At 37.4% G+C, this 22148-nt stretch overlaps 2 long non-coding RNA genes across 2 annotated transcripts in view; both read left to right on the plus strand.

The window, feature by feature from the left end:
• LOC108305202 overlaps positions 1-6671 on the plus strand; it is a 75383-nt gene extending 68712 nt beyond the window's left edge. The window contains exons 2-3 of the long non-coding RNA XR_001825608.2: positions 1029-1135; positions 6636-6671. This is a non-coding gene — a long non-coding RNA (uncharacterized LOC108305202). The remainder of the gene's footprint in view (positions 1-1028; positions 1136-6635) is intronic.
• On the plus strand, positions 6662-18027 carry LOC119466693. The gene is made up of 2 exons (XR_001825607.2): positions 6662-6704; positions 17828-18027. It is a non-coding gene; the product is annotated as an uncharacterized LOC119466693 (long non-coding RNA).
• Positions 18028-22148: the final 4121 nt, after the last annotated feature.

A 22148-nucleotide genomic window follows, 5' to 3' on the forward strand; every position in this document is an offset into this window, starting at 1 on the left:
TATTTTTAGTAGAGACGGGGTTTCACCATGTTGACCAGGATGGTCTCGATCTCTTGACCTCGTGATCCACCCACCTCGGCCTCCCAAAGTGCTGGGATTACAGGCGTGAGCCACCGCCTCCGGCCCATACTTAGACTTTTCTTATAGGGTGGGATAGAGGATACATTTGAGGCTGAATTACATTTTCTTTTTCTCGGTATTTTTCCTGCTGTAGGAAAGGGAAGATATCAATTATTTTATGGACTCTGCCTGAATTCCTCATTTGGAATTCCACTGTAGCGTATTTAAAAATGAAAATAAAAATTCTGTGAGTAACTGAATCAGTCTTTATTGAAAGAAGAGAAATAATTCAAAGATGTCAAATTCTCACAGCAAGCTTTAGTTATTCTTGATAAACCTTGAAAAATGCAAGGAAGATTTGGTCATATTTCAGGGACTCTGAATTCTTCATACTTGCAAGATTGTACTTCTTCTTTCTGGGTATAAAGAATGTTGTTTGCTGAAAGGCAATGAAAACTAGAAGGTGAAGTCATGATGTGTTTGGAAGAGTTGATGCTGATGGCGCACACTGCTAACTTGGTAGAAATATTAGTTTCCCCCATGCTGGTAAACATGAAATGACTGTGTGAGGAAAAATGACCACTGAGTCTCAAAAATAAAGGGGAAAATGTTAAAACTCAATTATTCTAAATTTCCAAAGAGTATTAAGATGTGAGACCTCAGACTGAATTTTCCTAAAAGGAGGTGAGCATTTACCAAACAACGAAACAAGGGTATGCCTGTCCAGAGAATTAATGACAGACTTGGGTAGGGAGTGAGGCAAGGAAGAAGTAAAGTGATGACAGTGAATGGAGACAGAAACAAGAGGATGTAGGCAGAATGTTTCTCACATTGAAGAAATAAATTCCATATGAGAACCACAAGGATTTGAGAATTGAGTAATGGTTTAGTCAGTTCAGGCTGCTATCCCAGAGTATCATATACTGGGTGGATTAAACAACCAATGTGTACTTATTTATTTCTCACAGTTCTGGAAGATGGAAGTCTGAGATAACGGTATCAGTATGGTGGAATTCTTGCAGAGGTCCCTCGTCTTGGTTTCAAGATGGCTACCTTCTCCCTGTGTCTTCACAAGGTACAGAGGGAGGGGGGAGGGAGAGAGAAAATTTCTTTGTGTTTCTTCTACTAAGGGAACCAATTCCATTCATATTGGCTCCATTCTCATGACCTAATTACCTCCCAAAGACTCCACCTCCAAATACTATCATGTTGACAATTAGAACATCAACATACTAATTCTGGGGTACTCAAACGTTCAGTCCATAGCAAGTAAGTAACAAGATGAGAAATCCTTGCTCCCTTCTCAGACTCTGTGGACTTCCTGAGTTGGTGTGGAGTGTTTGACCTTTCAAAACAGAAATAGGCAACCACAGTGCTAGAAAAAAACCTCAAGGTACTGAGAAGTGGCATCACCTAGACTTGAACCCATTGTTTCTGACTCTGAGTTCAGCAGGCTTTCAATCTCTAGAGATGCTTGGGAGAATCACAGAGCTGTTTGTTGAGAAATGGTTGAATCCAAACAACATTTATACTCACAGTGGTCATTTCTGTTGTTGACACTGGGTGATGGGTACACATGGCTGAGTTTTAGTTGCAGTTTTTGAAGAGCATAATTTTTTCAGTAATAGAGCAGGTGTAGTCTTTTGCAACTGAAAACATAGGGATTTCAAAGTTCATGCCTTTGCCATGAATTTAACAATGGGCACCTTGGAGTACTAACTATTGTATATTCTCTTTTTAAGTAGTAATTTGTCCCTTTAGAAGATACAGGTTTCTGTGTCATTTCAAAAGGTCTAATTGTCTGATCAACACTGAACATGGAGAGTCCAGTATTCAGAAAAACATTTTATTTTAAAAAATTGAGAATAATTTGAAAATAGCTTGAGAAAGTCCTTTATGTAAAGTGAAGGAGGTACCTTATTAGAAAAGATAACATACACACTTATTTTCTACTATCGTTCACATAGCAGATCTGCAATATTTTAGCATTGTGTATGTGTCGGGGAGAGGCTAGGATAACAATTCATACTAAGAATATATTTCTAAAATTATTTTCTGATATTGATAATCAGGTAAGACTCAGCATTTGTACTTCGTGCATACACATGTATGTAAAAATGACATGAAATTTTAATTTATGATGTTATTACACTCATGGAAGAGTTTTATAGAAACTCTCTGAAAGTTTTAAAATTACTTCTTGACATGTGTTCTTTTAGGCTAGATTATAGTAACAATTTCTATATTTGCATTTCAAATGAACCAATTAAATTATTATGCTACAAGTGGATTTTTTAAGTAAAACAATGTAAAAAACATGGCTTGTCATTTTCACATGAGCTGTTAGAACTACCCAAACTTATTTTTAACAAATGGCTATTTCCTTTTTTAAATAAATAAAACAGGAAAAACAGAGAATACCAATTACTTTTAATGCTATCATAAAAGCATAAACTTGATCTTGAGTGTAATGTTTACAAAAAGAAGTTAATCTTTTTTTATTATATATGCATACAATAATGAATTGTTCCTTTCAACAGCCATCCAAAGAGTAGTCATGTAAAACCATTCTAGAGAATTTCAAAGAGCGGTCCTGTTTCCATAGTTTGGAAGGGGGCATGACTCTTAAGTTAATAAATTATATTCATTTTACATTTTGTCATTGTGGTTACAGGAGACCATAAAGACTCTTAACTCATTTAAAAAAACTGTCACACTTTTATCAATCATGTCTAGAAAACTCATACCAGTTAGTAATAAACTTACACACTGGAGCAATATTCTAATCTCAGATGTCTGTGTCTGGCTTCCCATAGTTTTGGCTGGAAAAAAAAAAAAAAAAAAAAACCCTACACTCTTTATTCAATCAGGTAGTTCTGACAGTCTCTGTAGTGCCTTTTCAGGTTAATATACGTGTAACATGATATCCTCGTTTCCTTTGAAATTTGTTCTGAATGGTTCTGTTTGAGGACACTTTCCCTTGGGGAAATACAAAGTGCATTCTCAATGATAACGTCCTCTAGGCACTTAGAAATTCAGCTAATCTGCGATGATACAGTTGAGAAAATTCCTGTCTGACTCTCACCCCATCTCAGGCTCCCTTGCTCATTTCACTGTCTTCCATTAGATGCCAAGGTGGAAAATTCTGGAATTCAGATTAGTCTGGCTGAAGCTACAATTGTATCAACCAAGAGTTGCCTTGAAACTCTGAAGAATGATAGAATGGAAAGATTTAATTGTCAATTTACCACCACGATTCTAGGCAGCTTTTGGGTTCCACAGAATCTGGATGTTGATATTTTGGACTCGTTGGCCTGAATCTTGGTCTCACTGGTCCAGCAGTGTCTGGCTTTGTGTCATTCTGTCTAGAGAGATCCTGTTACATGAAGGTAAGACTAAAATGAAATGTAACAGAACAGTCACAGTTTTTCACCAGGTGATGGTAATGAGCTTCCCTTTCTTTTCCTATTCTGTCTTCGCAATTTTTTTAAATAAAAAGAAGCAATACATTTTTATGATAAATATAGTAAGACAAAAAGCCACACACAGATTTTTTGAAATCATACTGTTTCAGTAAGGGAAGAACTTTGCTCTTTAGAGATAAATGCTGAGACATTTCTAGTTAATCTCTGCAATTCTCTCTCAGGATTGTTTAGAAAACAGAATAAAAATTAAAAGCAAATGAACTTGTCTAATAAAATAAGGTAGGTGAACAACTAAATTCAATGTGTGATTCTTTATAATTTTTTAAAAAAATGAACAGTTGGTTAAAGAACATTATCGAAAAATTTAAATACAGGCTAAGTATTAAATGACAGAGTTGTATCAATGTTAATTTTATTGACTAGAATAACTGAATTATCTTTATGTAGGAAAATGTTTCTGTTGTTTTGAAGTAAAGGCTGAAATATTTAGTAGTGCAGTGTCAAGATAGAAACTGACTCTTAGGTAAGTCACAAACGAGAAATGAGAAAAATATGGTAAAGTGCTAATAATTGATGAATATGGATAATTGGTATATAGACATTAATTGTCATTACTCTTACAACTTTCCTATAAATGTACAATTTCTCAAAATAATTGAGAGGGAAACCCAATATAATAAGATCTTATATAGTATATCATTTAAAATATCCTTACTATCAAGAAGAAAAATAGTAAGACATTTTGCTTATATTTCTAAGACTTTCTGTGTTAATCAAGGAGGATTAATTTACTAATCTGTATTAATCCAGTGAGAAGGTAGTCTATTATGTTTACTTATTAGCTTTGTTACTTTCGATTGCATCCCAGGACAGAATAGTTAAATAGAGGCAGATTAAGTCACTGAATTTGAATATTTACAAACGGTTGCCTTTTGAGCACTTTCAATTAAACAAAATAGTTTTTGGAGTACAAACTGTTTACTAATAGATAATTTAGGCGTTTTTAGATTCAAATTACATGCTCCTTACAACGTAGTTTAAATGTATATCTTCTGATGCTTTTTAATTGCCTAAAGGAAAACTGAGAAATAGGAAACAAAATTCAAGAAACATTGTTCTAAGACTCAATTTCAAGCAATGTGCTTACTTTTTTTCTTTCAGCTCACATTTTGGATTTGAATGCAATATCCCAAAAATACCTGAGCTATATATTATAGCTCAAGGAACAGGCATAGCAATTCCAAAGCTCAGTAAGACCATCTTCCTGGGCATAATCACATACAACATGAAATAAATAGTCCATACAGTCGATAAGTAGGTTTTAAAAAGTGCTGAAGGGAAAGTAAGCTTCTTGAAACTATGAAAACTTTTGCAATACTCAGAGCAAGTGAAATCACCATGACGTGCAGCTACTGTCTCCAGGCTGCTGGAAGGTGGGGGAAGGTGGAGACAGGTCTCCAGTGAAAGGAATGTCATCATCATTTCCTCTCTTCCCATAGATGGTATTCTCTACGCTCCCAAATCCCTCAACTTCCTTTCCCTTGGCAGCAAAACCTGGATGGTTCACCCAGAGCACTCCAGCTTCTGGGGCCAAATATCATCTTACCTTTGAGGAAGGTTTTCATTGTAGCATCCACCTTGATGATTACATGAGGGGCTGGGAGTGACTTGGAACATCACTCATGGGCTTGCTGCGTGATCACCATGACTTGGCCCCTATGTCATTTCTCCTTCCTTGGTTGTTCATGTTGGTAGAGTTGCACCCTCCTAAGTGATATTAAGAAAATCAATAATTACTTTATAACGTCATATGGTGGCTGTATTAGTCCGTTTGCCTTGCTTTAAAGGAATATTTGAGGCTGGATAATTTGCACAGAAAGCAGGTTTAACTGGCTTACAGTTCTACACGTTGTACAAGCATGGCACCAGCATCTGCGTGGCTTCTGGTGAGAGCCTCAGGAAGCTTACAGTCATGGAGGAAGGCAAAGGGAAAAGCAGGTGTACCACATGGCAAGAGAGGGAGCAAGATGCAGGGAGGAGGTCAGAGATTTTTGTAAACAACCTCACGTGAGCTCTCACGTGAACTCACTCATTACCCTGAGAGGATGAGGGATCTTCCTCCATGATCCAAACACCTCTCACCAGTCCCCACCTCCAGCACTGGGGATTACATTTCAACATGAGGCTTGCAGGGCACAAACATCCCAACCATACAGTGATCTCACTCCTCTTGGTTCTGTTTCTGTTGCTGTTAACATTGCCAGGGTTTGTGTTGATTTATCATATCTTAAGGTGATGTTATGACTTTTATTTTTTTTTAACTATACTACCCATTTTGAGAAAATCCATTGCAGATATTATGATCAGGATCATGGGACACCTGAGTGGCAGGACTCCCATGATCTTTCAGAGCCCTTTTCCTTACTATTAATGAGCTATCAGCCTTGAAAGGGCCCAAATATTAAACTGTCTCCTTCAGAATGAGGTAATTTCCCACCTCAGACTATCAAAAATTTAATTCTTGAGGCCCAGTAATTATTTCCTTTATCCCCTCATTTCTCTGAGGAAGCTTATCAAGAATTCTATGAACAAAAAACTCCAGGAAGTCTAATAGTATCATTTATGAAATGAATAACCTTTTCAGAACTCTCATGAAAATCACAGTAAAATTACTGCCAAAACTATTCTTTCGAAAGGACAAAACTCTTAGGTAGATTTAAAACAATGCACTTAAGGTGAATGTTTTTAAGCGATAAAAAAATATTCTTTATCAAGGACGCTGTCTGCAGTGAACTAGAAGTTAAACTTCGTTGCTTAGTTTCTTTCTTGTGACTTTAGAAAATAAGTATATTTGTATACCTTCATAAGTTTTTTTCCCTTTTGTCCACTAATTTTTCGGTTGCTGCCATGCTGATAGAGAAGATTCTGAGATACAGAAGCACCATTTTTCCTAAGAAGAATACATTGGCTATCAGAGTCAAAAGTACCTTGGGTAATTAAAATCTTACAAACATCAATCATCATTAAAGTATAATAAAATTAAATATGAAACTTCAGTGGATAATGTGGCCAGTCTGTTTAATCTGTAAGTAACAAATAAAGTCATGACTAGGAATAATTAAGATTTGCATTCATTTTTATTCCTTCTAGAGCAATGAAGCAATGTCTCCCTGTCGTCGACGCAGTGTCTCAGTCTGATCCCAGAAAAAACACTTTAAAGTGAGTAACAGTGAACACAGTGTAAAAGAAGGCAGAATGTACTCATTTTTGTTCATGTCTTTTTCTCATTGATTCATACGTGTGCATATACACACTTGAAATCTAACTAGTCTAAATTGAGATGTTTTGTAAAAGTAACATAAAAACTAAATTTTGAAGACTGTACGAAAAAGTATAAAGTCCTCATTATTAATTTTTTATTTTCTCTTGAAATGATAAAATTCTGATAACAGTATATTATCAAACACACTGTTAAGTAACAATATATTATCAAAATTATTTTCTGTAATTGTGTTAACATTTTTAAATATGACTATGAGAAAACTTAAAATTACATATGTGGTTTGCATTATTTCTATTGGGCAGCACCGTTCTAAACTTATAGCAATTTTAAGTGGGTAGCAAATCTTTTGAGTTTTTAGTGTTTGCTTTTTGTGGTTTGTCTTTGCTACTCTCCTTATGGTGTGTTTTGATGGGTAGAGAGATTGCTGTGCTTGCAAGGATTAGGAGACTGTTGACGGGCCCAAGAGAGAATCCTAGAAAATCTTTGGAAAAGCTACTGACAGCGTGAATGTGGAGAGCAATGATGTGGAAAGAGTTCAGGATGACTTCCTGGGTTTCTAGCTGGATCAAGGTGGCATTTACTGTGATGGGAAACTGACGGAGGAATTAAGTTCAGAGGTGGAAACAAAGTGTCCAGATTTTGACCTGTTAAGTTTAAAACGTTCAAGGAGACATTACTTTTACTTTATAATGGAAGTAATGGCTGACAGTGTTAACTCTCCATAATCGATAGCGGGAGTCAAGATGGCCGAACAGACACAACTAGGGTGCACAACACCCAGCAAGAGAGATGCAGAAATCCAGAGATCCCCTAGCTCCCACCGATGTATGAGGCGCCTGTCAACAGGTCTGGTCAGACGGTGAGCAAAGCCCAGGTAGGGCAGACCGAGGCTGGGAGGGATACCGCTTCACCCAGATAGTGCTTCCCCTCAGGCACTCCGGTCCAGATACTGCGCTTCTCCCAAAGCCTCAGCAATACACAGAACAGGGGATCTTTGCCAGTCAAGCACTGGGAATTAGAAGCCCAGAGTTGAATAATAATCCAGGACGGTGTCCTGGATTGGCGCACAGATCTAAGCAAACACATAAGCCTATAAGCCGGCTGGGAGAGCCTGCAGACCAAGCTATGGCCCCCTCCGCCTGGCCAGAGAGAGACGGAGCTAAAAGCGAGGAGACAGATGGTGCCACTGGGCAGGTCCCTACCCTCCCCTACAAACCCCAGAGGGCTGCAGCACTAACTCTAGTGGGTTACCCAGCCAGTGCTTCAGTTTGAGCTGAACCCTGAATGATCCAGCCCTGTGGAGAAAAGACACAACCCACCATTAAAGAGGTGGGACTGGGCTTCACGTGTTAGCAAAAGACACGGGAAGCCTACATAGCAATGGGACGGTGTTCTTGACCACCCAGCAGCGCTTCCAGGTCAGTGGAAGAGGCAGGCCTAACCTCCCAGTGTAAACAAAAAGGACACAGGGAGCTTACCTAGTAACCTGAAGGACTCCTTAGAAACCCAATAGTACCTCCACAGGCAGACAAGCAACCTCATTGAGCAGCTCCCTGAGATCACAGCCAGGTAAATCCACGAAGATGATGGGGAAAAAACCAGCACAAAAAATATGAAACCATCAAACACCAGAACACTCCTTCTCCTTCAAAGGATCACAACTCCTCAACAACATGACTCAACATGACCAAGAAAGAGTGCAATGAATTGACAGAAACAGACTTCCAAAGGTGGATAATAATAAACTTTTCTGAGCTAAAGGAACACATTCTAATTCAATGCAAGGAAACCAAAAACCTTGAAAAAAGGTTAGATGAAATGCTAACTAGAATAACCAGCTTAGAGAAGAACGCAAATCACTTGATGGTGTGGAAAAATACAGCACGACAACTACATGAAGCCAACGCAAGTTTTAACAGCTGAATCGATCGAGCAGAAAAAAGGATATCAGAGATTGAAGATGAACTCAATGAAATAAGAGAAGGCAAGACAAGAGAAAAAAGAGTGAAAAGAAATGAACAAGCCCTCCAAGAAATATGAGATTATGTGAAAAGACCTAATCTGTGCTTGATAGGTGTATCTGAATATGATGGGGAGAATCAATCCAAGCTGGAAAACACGCTCCAGGATATTATCCAAGAGAATTTCCCAAGCCTAGCAAGGCAGGCCAACATTCAAATCCAAGAAATACAGAGAGCTCCACAAAGATATTACTCAAGAAGAGCAACCCCAAGGCACATAATGGTCAGGTTCACTAGGGTTGAAATGAAGGAAAAAATGCTAAGGGCAGCCAGAGAGACAGGTCAGGTCACCCACAGAGGGAAGCCAATCAGACTCACCGCAGATCTCTCAGCAGAAACCCTACAAGCCAGAAAAGAGTGGGGGCCAATATTCAACAACCTTAAAGAAAAGAACTTTCAACCCAGAATCTCATATATAAGTGCAGGAGAAATAAAATCCTTTATGGACAAGCAATTACTGACAGATTTTGTCACCACCAGGCTTGCCCTACAACAGCTCCTGAAAGAAACACTAAGCGCACAAAGGAACAAGTATCAGCCACTGCAAAAGCACACCAAATGGCAAAGACCAAAAATGCATCAACTAACAGGCAAGAGAACCAGTCAGTAACAAAATGGCAGGATGAAATTCACACATAACAATATTAACATTGAATATAAACAGCCTAAATGCCCCCATTAAAAGACACAGACTGGCAAACTGGATAAAAAGTCAAGACCCATCAGTGTGCTGTATTGAGGAAATCCATCTCACATTCAAAGACACACACACACTCAAATTAAAGGGATGGAAGAAAATTTACTAGGCAAATGGAGAACAAAAAAAAGCAGGGTTTACAATCCTAGTCTGTGATAAAATGGAATTTAAACCAACAAAGACCAAAAGAGACAAAGAAGGGCATTACATAATGCTAAAAGGATCAATCCAACAAGAAGAGCTAACTATCCTAATACCATATACACCCAACAGAGGAGCACCCAGATACATAAATCAAGTTCTTAACGACCTAAAATGAGATTTAGACTCCCACACAATAATAGTGGGAGACTTCAACATTCCACTGTCAACATTAGATCAATGACACAGAACATTAACACATCCAGGACCTGAATGCAGAGCTGGCCAAAACAGACCTAATAGACATATAGAGAACACTTAACCCCACATCCACAGAATATACATTTTTCCGAGCACCACATCACATTTACTCTAAAATTGACCACATAATTGGAAGCAAATCACTTCTCAGCAAATGCAAAAGAAGGGACATCATAACAAACAGTCTTCAGAAAACAGCACAATTAGATTAGAACTCAGAGTTAAGAAACTCACTCAAATCCACACAACCACTTGGAAACTGAACAACCTGCTTCTGAGAGTCGATTGGATAAACAATGAAATGAAGGCAGAAATAAAGATGTTCTTCAAAACCAATCAGAATGAAGACTTACCAGAATCTCTGGGACACCTTTAAAGCAGTGTCGAGAGGGAAATTTATAGCAATAAATGCCCACATGAGAAATAAGGAAAGATTTAAAAGTGACACCCTGTCATCAAAATTGAATGAGTTAGAGGAGGCAGAATAATAATAAACTCAAAAGCTAGCAGAAGACAAGAAATAACTAAGATCAGAGTTGAACAGAATAGAGACAGAAAAAAAAAAAACCTTCAAAAACTCAGTAAATCCAGGGGCTGATTTTTTGAGAAGATCAACAAAATTGACAGACTGCTCGCTGGACTAATAAAAAAGAAAAGAGAGCAGAATCAAATAGATGCAATAAAAAAAGATAAAGGGGATATCACCACTGATCTCACAGAAATACAAACTGCCATCAGAGATTACTGCAAACAGCTCTATGCACATAAACCAGTAAACCAGGAAGAAATGGATAAATTCCTAGACACTTGTACTCTACCAAGACTACACCAGGAGGAAGTTGAAACCCTGAATAGAGCAATAACAAGGGCTGAAGTTGATAGCCTACCAACCAAAAAGAGTCCAGGTCCAGATGGGTTCACAGCCGAATTCTGTAAGACATACAAAGAGGAGCTGGTTCTGTTCCTTCTGAAACTATATCAAACAATACAAAAAGAGGGAATCCTCCCTAACTCATTCTATCAGACCAACATCAAATAATACCAAAACCAGGCAGAGACTCAACTAAAAAAGAAAATTTCAGGCCAATATCCATGATGAACATTGGTGCAAAAATCTTCAATAAAATACTGGCAAAGCAAATGCAACAGCACATCAAAAAGCTATTCCTCACAATCACGTAGGCTTCATCCTAGGGATGCAAGGCTGGTTCAACATACGCAAGTCTATATAAATGTAATCCATCACATAAACAGAACCAAGGACAAAAAACACCTGATTATCTCAATTGATGTAGAGAAGTCCTTTGACAAAATTCAACAGATTTTATGCTAAAAACCCTCAACAAACTAGGTATTGACAGAACGTATCATCAAATAATAAAAACTATTTATGACAAACCTACAGGCAATATACTGAAAGGGCAGAAGCTGAAAGAATTCCCTTTGAAATCAGGCACTAGACAAGGATGCCCTCTCTCACCACTCCTATTCAATATAGTATTGGAAATTCTAGCCAGAGCAATCAGGCAAGAAAAAGACATTAAGTGTATTCAATTAGGAAAGCAGGAAGTCAATTGTCTTTATTTGCAGATAACATGATTGCATATTTAGAAGACACCATCGTCTCAGCCCAAAATCTCCTGAAACTAATAAGCAACTTCAGCAAAGTCTCAGGATACAAAATCAATGTGCAAAAATCACAAGCATTCCTATATACCAGTAACAGACAAACAGAGAACCAAATCAAGAGCAAACTCCCATTCACAATTGCTACAAAGAGAATAAAATACCTAGGAATACAACTAACAAAGGATATAAAGGACCTCTTCAAGGAGAACTACAAACCACTGCTCAACGAAGTAAGAGAGCACACAAACAGATGGAGAAACATTCTATGCTCATGGTTAGGAAGAATCAATATCATGAAAATGGCCATACTGCCCAAAGTAATATATAGATTCAACAGTATCCCCATGAAGCTACCAATGACCTTCTTCACAGAACTGGAAAAAAACCACTTTAAGCTTCATATGGAATCACCAGAGAGCCCGCATAGCCAAGAAAATCCTAAGCAAAAAGAACAAAGCTGGAGGCATCAGGCAACCTGATTTCCAACTATACTACAAAGCTACAGTAATCAAAACAGCATGGTAATGATACCAAAACAAAGATATAGAATAACGGAAAAAAAACAGAGGCCTTAGAGGCAATGCCACACATCTACAACCATCTGATCTTTGACAAACCTGACAAAAACAAGCAATGGGGAAAGGATTCCCTCTTTAATAAATGGTGTCAGGAATACTGGCTAACAGTGTGCAGAAAGCAGACACTGTATCGCTTCCTGACACCTTACACTAAAATTAACTCCAGATGGGTTAAAGATCTAAATGTAAGACCTAACACCACAAAAACCCTAGAAGAAAACCTAGGCAAAACCATCCAGGACATAGGCATAGGCAAGGACTTCATGACTAAAACACCAAAAGCAATGGCAACAAAAGCCAAGATAGACACATGGCATCTAATTAAACTCCAGAGCTTCTGTACAGCAAAAGAAACCATCATTAGAGTGAACAAGCAACAAACAGAATGGGAAAGTATTTTTGCAGTCCACCCATCTGACAAAGGGCTAATATCCAGAATCTACAAAGAACTAAAACAGATTTACAAGAAAAAAAAAAAAAAACATCCAAAAGTTGGAGACGGATATAAACAAACACTTTTCAAAAGGAGACATATATGAGGCCAATAAACATATGAAAAAATGCTCATCATCACTGGTCATTAGAGAAATGCAATCAATCAAAACCACATTGAGATACCATCTCATGTCAGTTAGAATGGCGATCATTAAAAAATCTGGAGACAACAGATGCTGGAGAGGATGTGGAGAAATAGGAACACTCTTACACAGTTGGTAGGAGTAGAAATTCGTTCAACCATTGCAGAAGACAGTGTGTTGATTTATCAAGGATCTAGAGATAGAAATTCCATTTGACCCAGCAATCCCATTACTGGGGATATACCCAAAGAACTATAAATCATTCTACTATAAAGACACATGCACACATATGTTCATTGTCGCCCTGTGTACAATAGAAAAGACCTGGACCCAACTCAAATGCCCATCAATGATAGACTGGACAAAGAAAATGTGGCACATATACCCCATGGAATACTACACAGCCATAAAAAACGATGAGTTTGTGTCCTTTGTAGGGACTTGGATGAATCTAGAAACCATCATTCTCAGCAAACTGATGCAAGAATAGAAAACCAGACACTGCATGTTCTCACTCATAGGCAGGTGTTGAACAAAGAGAACATGTGGATTCAGGGAGAGGAGTATCACACACTGGGGGCAGTTGGCGGATGTAGGAAGGGACAGTAAGGGTTGAGGAGGGTGGGGAGGGATAACATGGAGAGAAATGCCGGATATAGTATGCACCTATGCAACAACCCTGCATGACCTGCACATGTACCCCAGAACCTAATGTAAAAAATAAAAATTTAAAAAATTCTCCATAATCACATTTTCTTGTTACTTAGAGATCAGATAGGCTGACGATATTATCCACTGAAGTTTCATGTTACAAACTGGATAAATCAATCTGGAGTGCTTGTATTCTAAATTCCTCATGAGGAAGAGAATGAGGCTTATCCCTGTTAGCTACTGTAGTGTAAATGACAACGATAAAAATCTCTGTGGCATATACCATAAGTATTTCTTTCCCATGCTCTTGCGGGACAGTTGGACACCAGCTGCTCTAAGCTGAGCTAGGCTTCTTGGTGTGGATTTGCCTCTGATGTGTTCCAACTGATGTTTATTGTAGGGCCCAGGCTGAAGATGTTCAGTTACAGAGGAACTTTTTTGGATAGCAATCATTAGTATCCATGAAAGCACAAAGTGCACATAAAGAACATGCACAAGGAGAAACTGGCTTTGCACCGTCAGCCTCAGTTGGAACTGTACATAGTTGCTTTTACCCATATCCCATTGTTCAAAGCTAGATAATTGTCAAACCCAATGTTGAGGTGCTAAACTTTGCCCACTTGAGTAAATGGAAGTAAAAGGGCAAGTGGTAAGGGCTGCAGATGTATATGGTGTAAAGAAGGGAAGGGAAAAAGAATTGCCAACAATGATTCAATTTGCCACAAGGCTTAACATGGAAAGATAAAAATAAGGGCTTTAAAATCCTATGTTTAATAAGGATGATCGGGAGCTATTACACATTTCTAATAGCTATTATAATCTGACAGTGCATTAGGATAGATCTAAATTTGAAGAGGAAGAGTTGTATTGAGAATACATTAATAATCATTAGACAATGCACACTGATGAGCTCACAGAATGATATACTCTCGGAGCCACACTTTTCTTGCCACTGTATCATCAGCTTCACTAACAGGATAAGTGTAGTCAGAGTTTAAGGGTCTACGTGACAGACTGAACACAGTTTTGCAAGCAGGGAACCTTGCTTTGACTTTCTATTATGTTACTTATTAGTGTTTCTGATCTTTTTTATGTTCTTTAACTTTCCTCATTTGTGTAGTGGAGATGGAAATATCTGATTTACAAGGCTGCTGTGTGTTTTTAAATGGAACAATGTACATTAAGCACCTCGATATTCACAAATATTATTGTCTTTTGTTCATCCCCTGTACCCTATAAATACTCTGTTCCTGTAACACTTTATTATATTTATTGGTTTACATCTTTCTCCTCATCCTTCTCAAACTACAATCCCCTTGAGGATAAATAGATCACATTTTCCATTGTAATACCTGGTAAAATAATTGGCACATAGTAGGCATTTAATACTTTAAGACACACTGAATGAATATTTTACTTTTCTGTTACAGAAGCTAGAAAACAAAGGAGGGCTATATTTTGTGGCTGCAGAACCTCTCCTGAATGACTGTATTATGAATTATTTTTCCAGGTAGTAAAATGCCTGGCCGATATTATGAGCTTAGTAAATCTTAGCTTTCTTTCTTTTTAATCTAAAGATTTTTAGAAGGAAGAAGAACAAACAAGCCTAAGGCACTGCACTATTGACATCACAATATTACAATATCTTTAATTAACAGATGTTAAATAATCTTGAGAGTTCCCTTTTGTAAAGATAATTCTGAACAGAAAAATTCAGCAAGTGTTTCACGTTATAATGGCCAGAGAAGTTTTATTGCTTTGTTGAATTCTCAGAAGAGTAACTGAAAAATCTCTATACCAGATAGTTACCTAGAAGCTGTTCCAAAATTTTTTTCTATAGTAAATTTATCCTGGAAAATATTTCTTTACTGTTAATCAAAATTGTCATTCTTACCAAACTCCTCTGTTTCTTGGTCATTATATGATACAAGCCTGATGTTCATTATGATGCTATTCATTTATCTTAATGATAAAGATAAATTCTAATAAAAATAAGCGTGGACTTCATAAAAATTAAGCAATTTTGTGTTGCAAATAATACCATCAAGAATGTGAAAAGACAACTCGGAATGGGAGAAAATATTTGCAAACTACATATCTGATAAAAGACTTGTATTTTGAATATATAGAAAGTCAGACAATAATGAAAAAACGAAGTGCAATAAAAATGGGCAAAGAATCTGAATAGATATTTAAGAAGATATAAAAATGGCTAATAAACACGTGTAATGAAACTCCACATTACTCATTAGAAAAATACAAATTAAAACCACAATATGATACCAGCTTACACTGATTAGTATGGCTATAATCAAAAGACAAAAAATACCAACAGATGACAAGGATATAGAGAAATTGAAATCTTTCTTACATTGCTGGTAGAATGTGAAATATTACAGGAACTTTAGAAAGCCATTTGGTAGTTCTTTGAAATGTTAAACATAGAGTTGCTATATGACCCAACAATTCCACTCCTAGGTACATACCCAAGAGAAATGAAAATAAATATCCACACAAAAACTTGTAAATGCATATAGCAGCATTAGCCATAATAACTGAAAATTGGAAACAACCCAAATGTCCATAATAAATACACTATGGTATATGTATACAATAGAATATTATTCAGTACTAAAAAAGGAATAAATTATTGATGCATGTGATGACGTGCATGAACTTAGAAGACATTATGCTGATGGAAAGAGGCCAGTCACAAAAGATCATTAATATGAATCAATTTGTAAGAAATGGCCAGAATAGGCAAATCTATGGAGACAGAAAGTAGATCAGTGTTTGCCTGGAAGGAGGAAGACAAACATGAGACATGACTGATAATGGGTATAGGGCATTTTTTGTGTGCAATGACATAGGAAACTATGGTTTCAAGGCCACACTTTCCTTGAAGAAAGGCTGGAAATGTAGTCAGTCACTAGCTCAGCATTCACTTTCCAACTAAAACTGTGTGATCTGGAAGAGACCAAAGGAGTTTTATCTGCAACTGGCCATCCCTTGCAACGTTTTATACTAACTTTTAATCCTGTCAACATCCTCACCAACTCTTGATGCTGGAAGAATATAATGTTTTGCTAATCATATATATAAAATACGGCATCTCATTGGTGTTTTCTTTGTATTTCCCTGATTCTTATTCAGATGAGAAAGAAATTTACAGTATATATTTTCTCAGAAACTGGGAGAGAGAGAGAACAAGTCAAGGGGATTTTGAAGAATTTCAAGATGAGCAGATGAAGAAGTTCACATCAAATAACATTGACTACTCAGTGAAACTGTGGCAGAATATCTGTGTTCTGCAGGCTCAGCAGCAGGATGACAATTTATCTTGTCTACTGCATGGTAGAATGAAAGCTTCTAAGCACAGAAAGACCAGGCAGTAAAATGGCTAGCATGACATACTTGAGTTTGCTGCCTCTGCTGTGTTTTGAAACAGGAAGGCGTTCTCAAAAATGGCAAATTTCATCCTTACCACTTTTAACTAAGAATCAATTTGTATCATCCACAATTCAACTGAAAAGAAAATCCTTCTTAGAAAAGACCTCATCATACTTAATGATCAAGTAGCAATCAGAATTTCAAACAAAGAGCTTTTTGTTGCCACTAGACTAATACTCCCCTGAATCATAGCTACGAACGCCCAAGGAACCCTCCAAATACAAAATACTAACTATAGTATTCTTTGGTATGTAAGACCAAACCAATTTTCCTCTGTGGTATAACACTCATTCATTAGGAGTGTATTTGGCTGCCTAAATCCTGTGCCGTTTGTCAATATCCATAAATAACTGTTCATTATTGAGTCTTTAGATCATTGTGTGCAATTCTTCATCATTCTCTTTTTCATTTCCCAATTGGCCATATAGCAAAAATATAACATTTCTTCAAATACCATGGAGATGTCAGGAATTGTTACAACATGCAATTATCAATCTGTTATTTTACTGTTGCAGCATACAACAATTAAAAAATAATGATGATGATTCCCTGAGAAATTTTAATTAGAGTATGTTGGCCAATATCCTGGACTTCTAATTACTATAATATCAATTAGAGTTGAATATGAATGCTACATATGTCAAAAGAGACAAATGAATTTTTAGAATATATAGCACAATCATGTAGTTTTGAGGTCCTGATGGGATTGGATAAGAAAGTAACTGGGAATTAAAAGTTCCTGAACTTTCTATCTTGGGTTCACTGTGCCCATTTTTCCATTTAATAATCATTGTCTTACTGACAGACATTTAAATTCTGTTAACAATTTTACATCACTTTTAATTTCTTGTCCTGTAATTTCTTCTAAAGGGTAAGACTTTCCTTCCATGTTTTTCTTTTTATTTTGTGTATAATGTGATTTTTGTTTCAGAAATAGTTTTATATTGCCTCTTTTTAAAAAAAGTGCACTTTATTTTTTAGAACAGTTTATAGTTTACAAAAAATTGAGTAAAAACTACAGTGAGTTCTCATTTATTCCCTCCCTCCTGCCAGGTTATCTTGCGAAGTGGCTGTGCCATTACGAATTCTCACCAGCAATGAATGAAGATTCCTGTTGCCTCATATTTTCGCAAGCATTTGATTATGTCCATATTTTGAATTTTAGTCAGTTTAATGGGTGCATAGTGGTATCACAATGTTGTTCTAATATACAATGCTTCAATGATATATGATATTAAACATCTTTTCATATGCTTATTTGTCATCTGTATATCTTCTTTGGTAAAGTGTCTATTCAGATCTTTTAGCTCATTTTAAAATTAGAATGGGGAGAGGAGCCAATATGGCTGACTAGATGTAGCTGGAAAGAGCTTCTCCCACTGGGACACCAGATCATCAAGAAGATCAGCAGACTCTGAGCAGATCTTCAGAAGGTAGACTTTGAGACTGAATGGTGAGAGGACTCAGACCCTTGGCTGAAAGAGAAGGAAGTTGGGATCCCTGCACAGGGTTGTCAAGCACCAGGATTTGTTCCTGGCCCTAAGTGTCTTTTGGGGAAGAGTGAGTTATATAGGTGTGAAATGGCCCACTCTCACCACAGACCTCCAGAATCCTAACTGCAGAAGACCCAGTGGCCCCCATTTGAGCTGGAAGGGAGAGTTGTTTGAAGAGGTAGCAGGGACAGGACTCTGGTCTGCACAGAACCCAGAGGGTTTGACACAGGGATGCTAGCAGTGGAGCACATCTTCCAAGGCTTGCAACACTCATGTAGGTAGCTTTGGCATTTGTTGAGTGTCAGACCTGAACAGAAAAGGGCTATCATGCAATTGGGATGGGGCCAGTCTGATCTGAGTGCCCCATTATCTGCTAGCTTTTTCCAGGGTCCCTGCCTGGCTGCAAGTGCTTGCAGCACAGCCTCAGATGCTCAACCAGGGTACTTGACGGTGGCCACTGCCATAGCTCTTTTGCTGGCAGACTTTGTCTAACCATCAGAGCTTTGGCATATGGGCTCCTACCAGTGCACACCTGCCTGCAGCCTCTTCCCACTGGTTTGCCAGTGTTCACTTGCCCACAGCCTCCCCTCAACTGCTTTGCCAGCATGGGTGAGCACATGGATGCCACTGCCCCACCAATGTTGGCACACATGCATCATGCATGCACTTGTGAGCACAGACCCCAAGGCCACCACCCCCAATGAAGTGCTTGTGGTACATCTCCCATTAAGCTGGTTGGCAGTGGACCAAGAACACTTTGGCAACTCCATCACAGCAGGCGCTTAACCTCAAGGGGCCACAGAAAAAAAGCCATGGGCCTAGTCCTAGCACCAGAGGGTTAGGGCACACAGCCCAGAAGTGCTGAGCTGAGCCTTGGTCCTCTGAAATCATCCAAAAATAAAGCTAATTGACTAAATCCACATTACACCATAGTCAATCCCTCCATGACATCAAAGAGTATAAAAGCAAAGAACCCTGTCCAAAGGACAGCAGCTTCAAAGATTTAAAGAACATCAGTCCACACAGATCAGAAAGGAACAGCACAAGAACTTCAGCAATTCTAAAAGCCAAAGTGTCTTCTTACTTCCTAATGACTGCACCAGCTCACCAGCAATGGTTCTTATCCACACTAAAATGGCTGAAATAGAATTCACAATCTAGATAATAATGAAGATCATAGAGATTCAGGAGAAAGTTAAAACCCAATCCAGGAATCTTAGCAATCAAGTGAAATTATACAAGAGCTGAAAGATGAAATAGCCATATTAAGAGATAACCAAACTGATCTGATGAAAAACTCATTACAAGAACTTTATAATACAATCATAAGTATTAACAGCAGAACAGAACAAGCTGAGGAAAGAATCTCAGAGCTCAAAGACTGGTTCTTTCAGTCAACTTAGACAAAAATAAGGAAAAAAAGGAAAAAAAATCTTGGAGAAATACAGGATTATATAAAGAGAATAAACCTACAACTCATTGGCATTCTTGAAAGAGAGAGAGCAGGCAACTTGGAAAACATATCTGAGGGTATTGCACATAAAAACTCCTCCAATCTTGTTAGAGAAGTCAATATTCAAATTCAGGAAATTCAGAGAACACTTGCAATGGGATGGTCATTTTTTATAGTACCTTGCAAGTGTTCTCTGAATTCCCTGAATTTGAATATTGACCTTACAGCAGACCTTTCAGCAGAAATCCTACAAGAAAGAATAGATTGGAATATTTTTAAAGAAGAAAAGAAATTCCAACCAAATATTTCATATCAGCCAAACTGAGCTTCATAAGCAAAAGAGAAACAAAATCCTTTTCAGGCAAGCAAATGCTAATGGAATTCATTACCACCTGACATGCCTTAGGAGACATCCTATGGGACTGTTAAAGATAGAAATGAAAGACTGTTACAGGACACCACAACGACACACTTAAGTACACAGACCATTGACACTATAAAACACTGACACAATTAAGTCTACATAACCAGCTAACAACATCATGGCAGGATCAAATTTGCACAAATCAATATTAACCTTAAACGTAAATGTGCTAAACACCTCACTTAAAAGGCACAGAATGGAAAGCTGGATAAAGAACCAAGGCCCAACTGTTTGCTGTCTTCAAAGACACATCTCACATACAATGACACCCATAGGCTACCAAGGTGAAAGAGTGGAGGAAGATCTAGTAAGCAAATGGAAAAAAAAGAGCAGGGGTTAGTACTCTTATTTCAGACGAAACAGGCTTTAAACCAACCAAGATCAAAAAGGACAAAGAAGGCCATTACATAATGGTAAAATGTTCAATTCAACTCAAAGGCTTAACTATCATAAATGTATATGTACCCAATACTGGAACACCCAGATTTATAAAAGAAGTTCTTAGAGACCTACAAAGAGACTTAGATAACCATACAATAATAGTGGGAGATTCAACACCCCATTGACAATATTATACATATTATCAAGGCAGAAAACTAACAAAGATATTTGAGATCTAAAATTGACACTCAACTAAATGGACCTAACATACCTACAGAACAGTCCACCCAACAACAACAGAATATGCATTCTTTTAATATTCACGTGGCACATACTCTAAAATCAACCACGTTTGGCCATAAAAGAATTCATAGCAAATTTAAAAAAAATGAAATCATGTCAACCACAGTCTTGGACAATAGCACAGTAAAAATACAAATTGCTGCCAAGAAGAACTCTCAAAACCATATGATTTCATGGAAATCAACCAACAATCTGCTTCTGAATGACATTTGGGTAAACAATGAAATTAAGGCAGAAATCAACACATTCTTAGAAATTAATGAAAACAAAGATACAACAAACCAGAATCTCTGGGACACAGCTAAAGCAGTGTTAAGATGAAAACTTACAGTGCTAAACAACCACATGAAAAGGTTAGAAAGCTCCCAAATTAACAACCTAACACCATACATAGAGGACCTAGAAAAACAAGATCAAACAAACCCCCAAGCTAGCGGAAGAAAAGAAACAACCAAAATTAGAGTTGAAGTGAATGAAATAAAGATGTAAAAAAATACCAAAAAAATCAGTGAAACTAAAAGTTGATTCTTTGAAACAATGCATACATACAATTGATGGACTGCTAGCTAGACTAATGAACAAAAACAGAGAGAAAATCCAAATAAGCACAAGTGTAAATGACAAAAGAATATTAGCAGTGGCTCCACAGAGATAGAAAAAACCCTAGGTACTACTACAAACACCTATGTGCACACCAACTGGAAAATCTAGAAGAAATGGATAAATTCCTGTAAACATACAAGCTCCCCAAATTAAACCAGGAAAAAACTGACACCCTGAACAGAACAGTAATGAGTTCTCAAGTGAAACAGTAATTTAAAACCTGCTGGATTTATAGAAAATTTTCCTACAAATTTCCTATATTTAGGAAATGGTTTTATAGGAAAATTCTACAGACCTATAAAAAAGAGCTTGTTCCAATCCTACTGCAACTATTCCAAAAAAACAGAGGACAAGGAACTCCTCCCTTTCTCCAATTCAGGAGACCAGTATCATTTTGATGCCAACCTGGCAGAGACACAACAAAAAAAGAAAATTTCAGGAAATATCCCAGGTAAACGTAGATGCAAAAATCCTCATCAAAATGCTAGCAAAATTTAATCCAGCAGCACACCAAAAAGTTGATCCACCACAGTCAAGTAGTCTTTATTCCTGCAATGCAAGGCTGGTTCAATGTATGCAAATCAATAAATGCAATTCATAAGAAACAGAAACAAAAGCAAAAATCATGCGATCCTATCAATTGACAGAGAAAAGACTTTCAATAAAATTTATGTTAAAAACACTCAACAAACTAAACATTGAAGGAACATACCTCAA

Source organism: Cebus imitator, unplaced genomic scaffold (genome assembly GCF_001604975.1).
Source record: "Cebus imitator isolate Cc_AM_T3 unplaced genomic scaffold, Cebus_imitator-1.0 Scaffold61, whole genome shotgun sequence".
NCBI lineage: Eukaryota > Metazoa > Chordata > Mammalia > Primates > Cebidae > Cebus > Cebus imitator.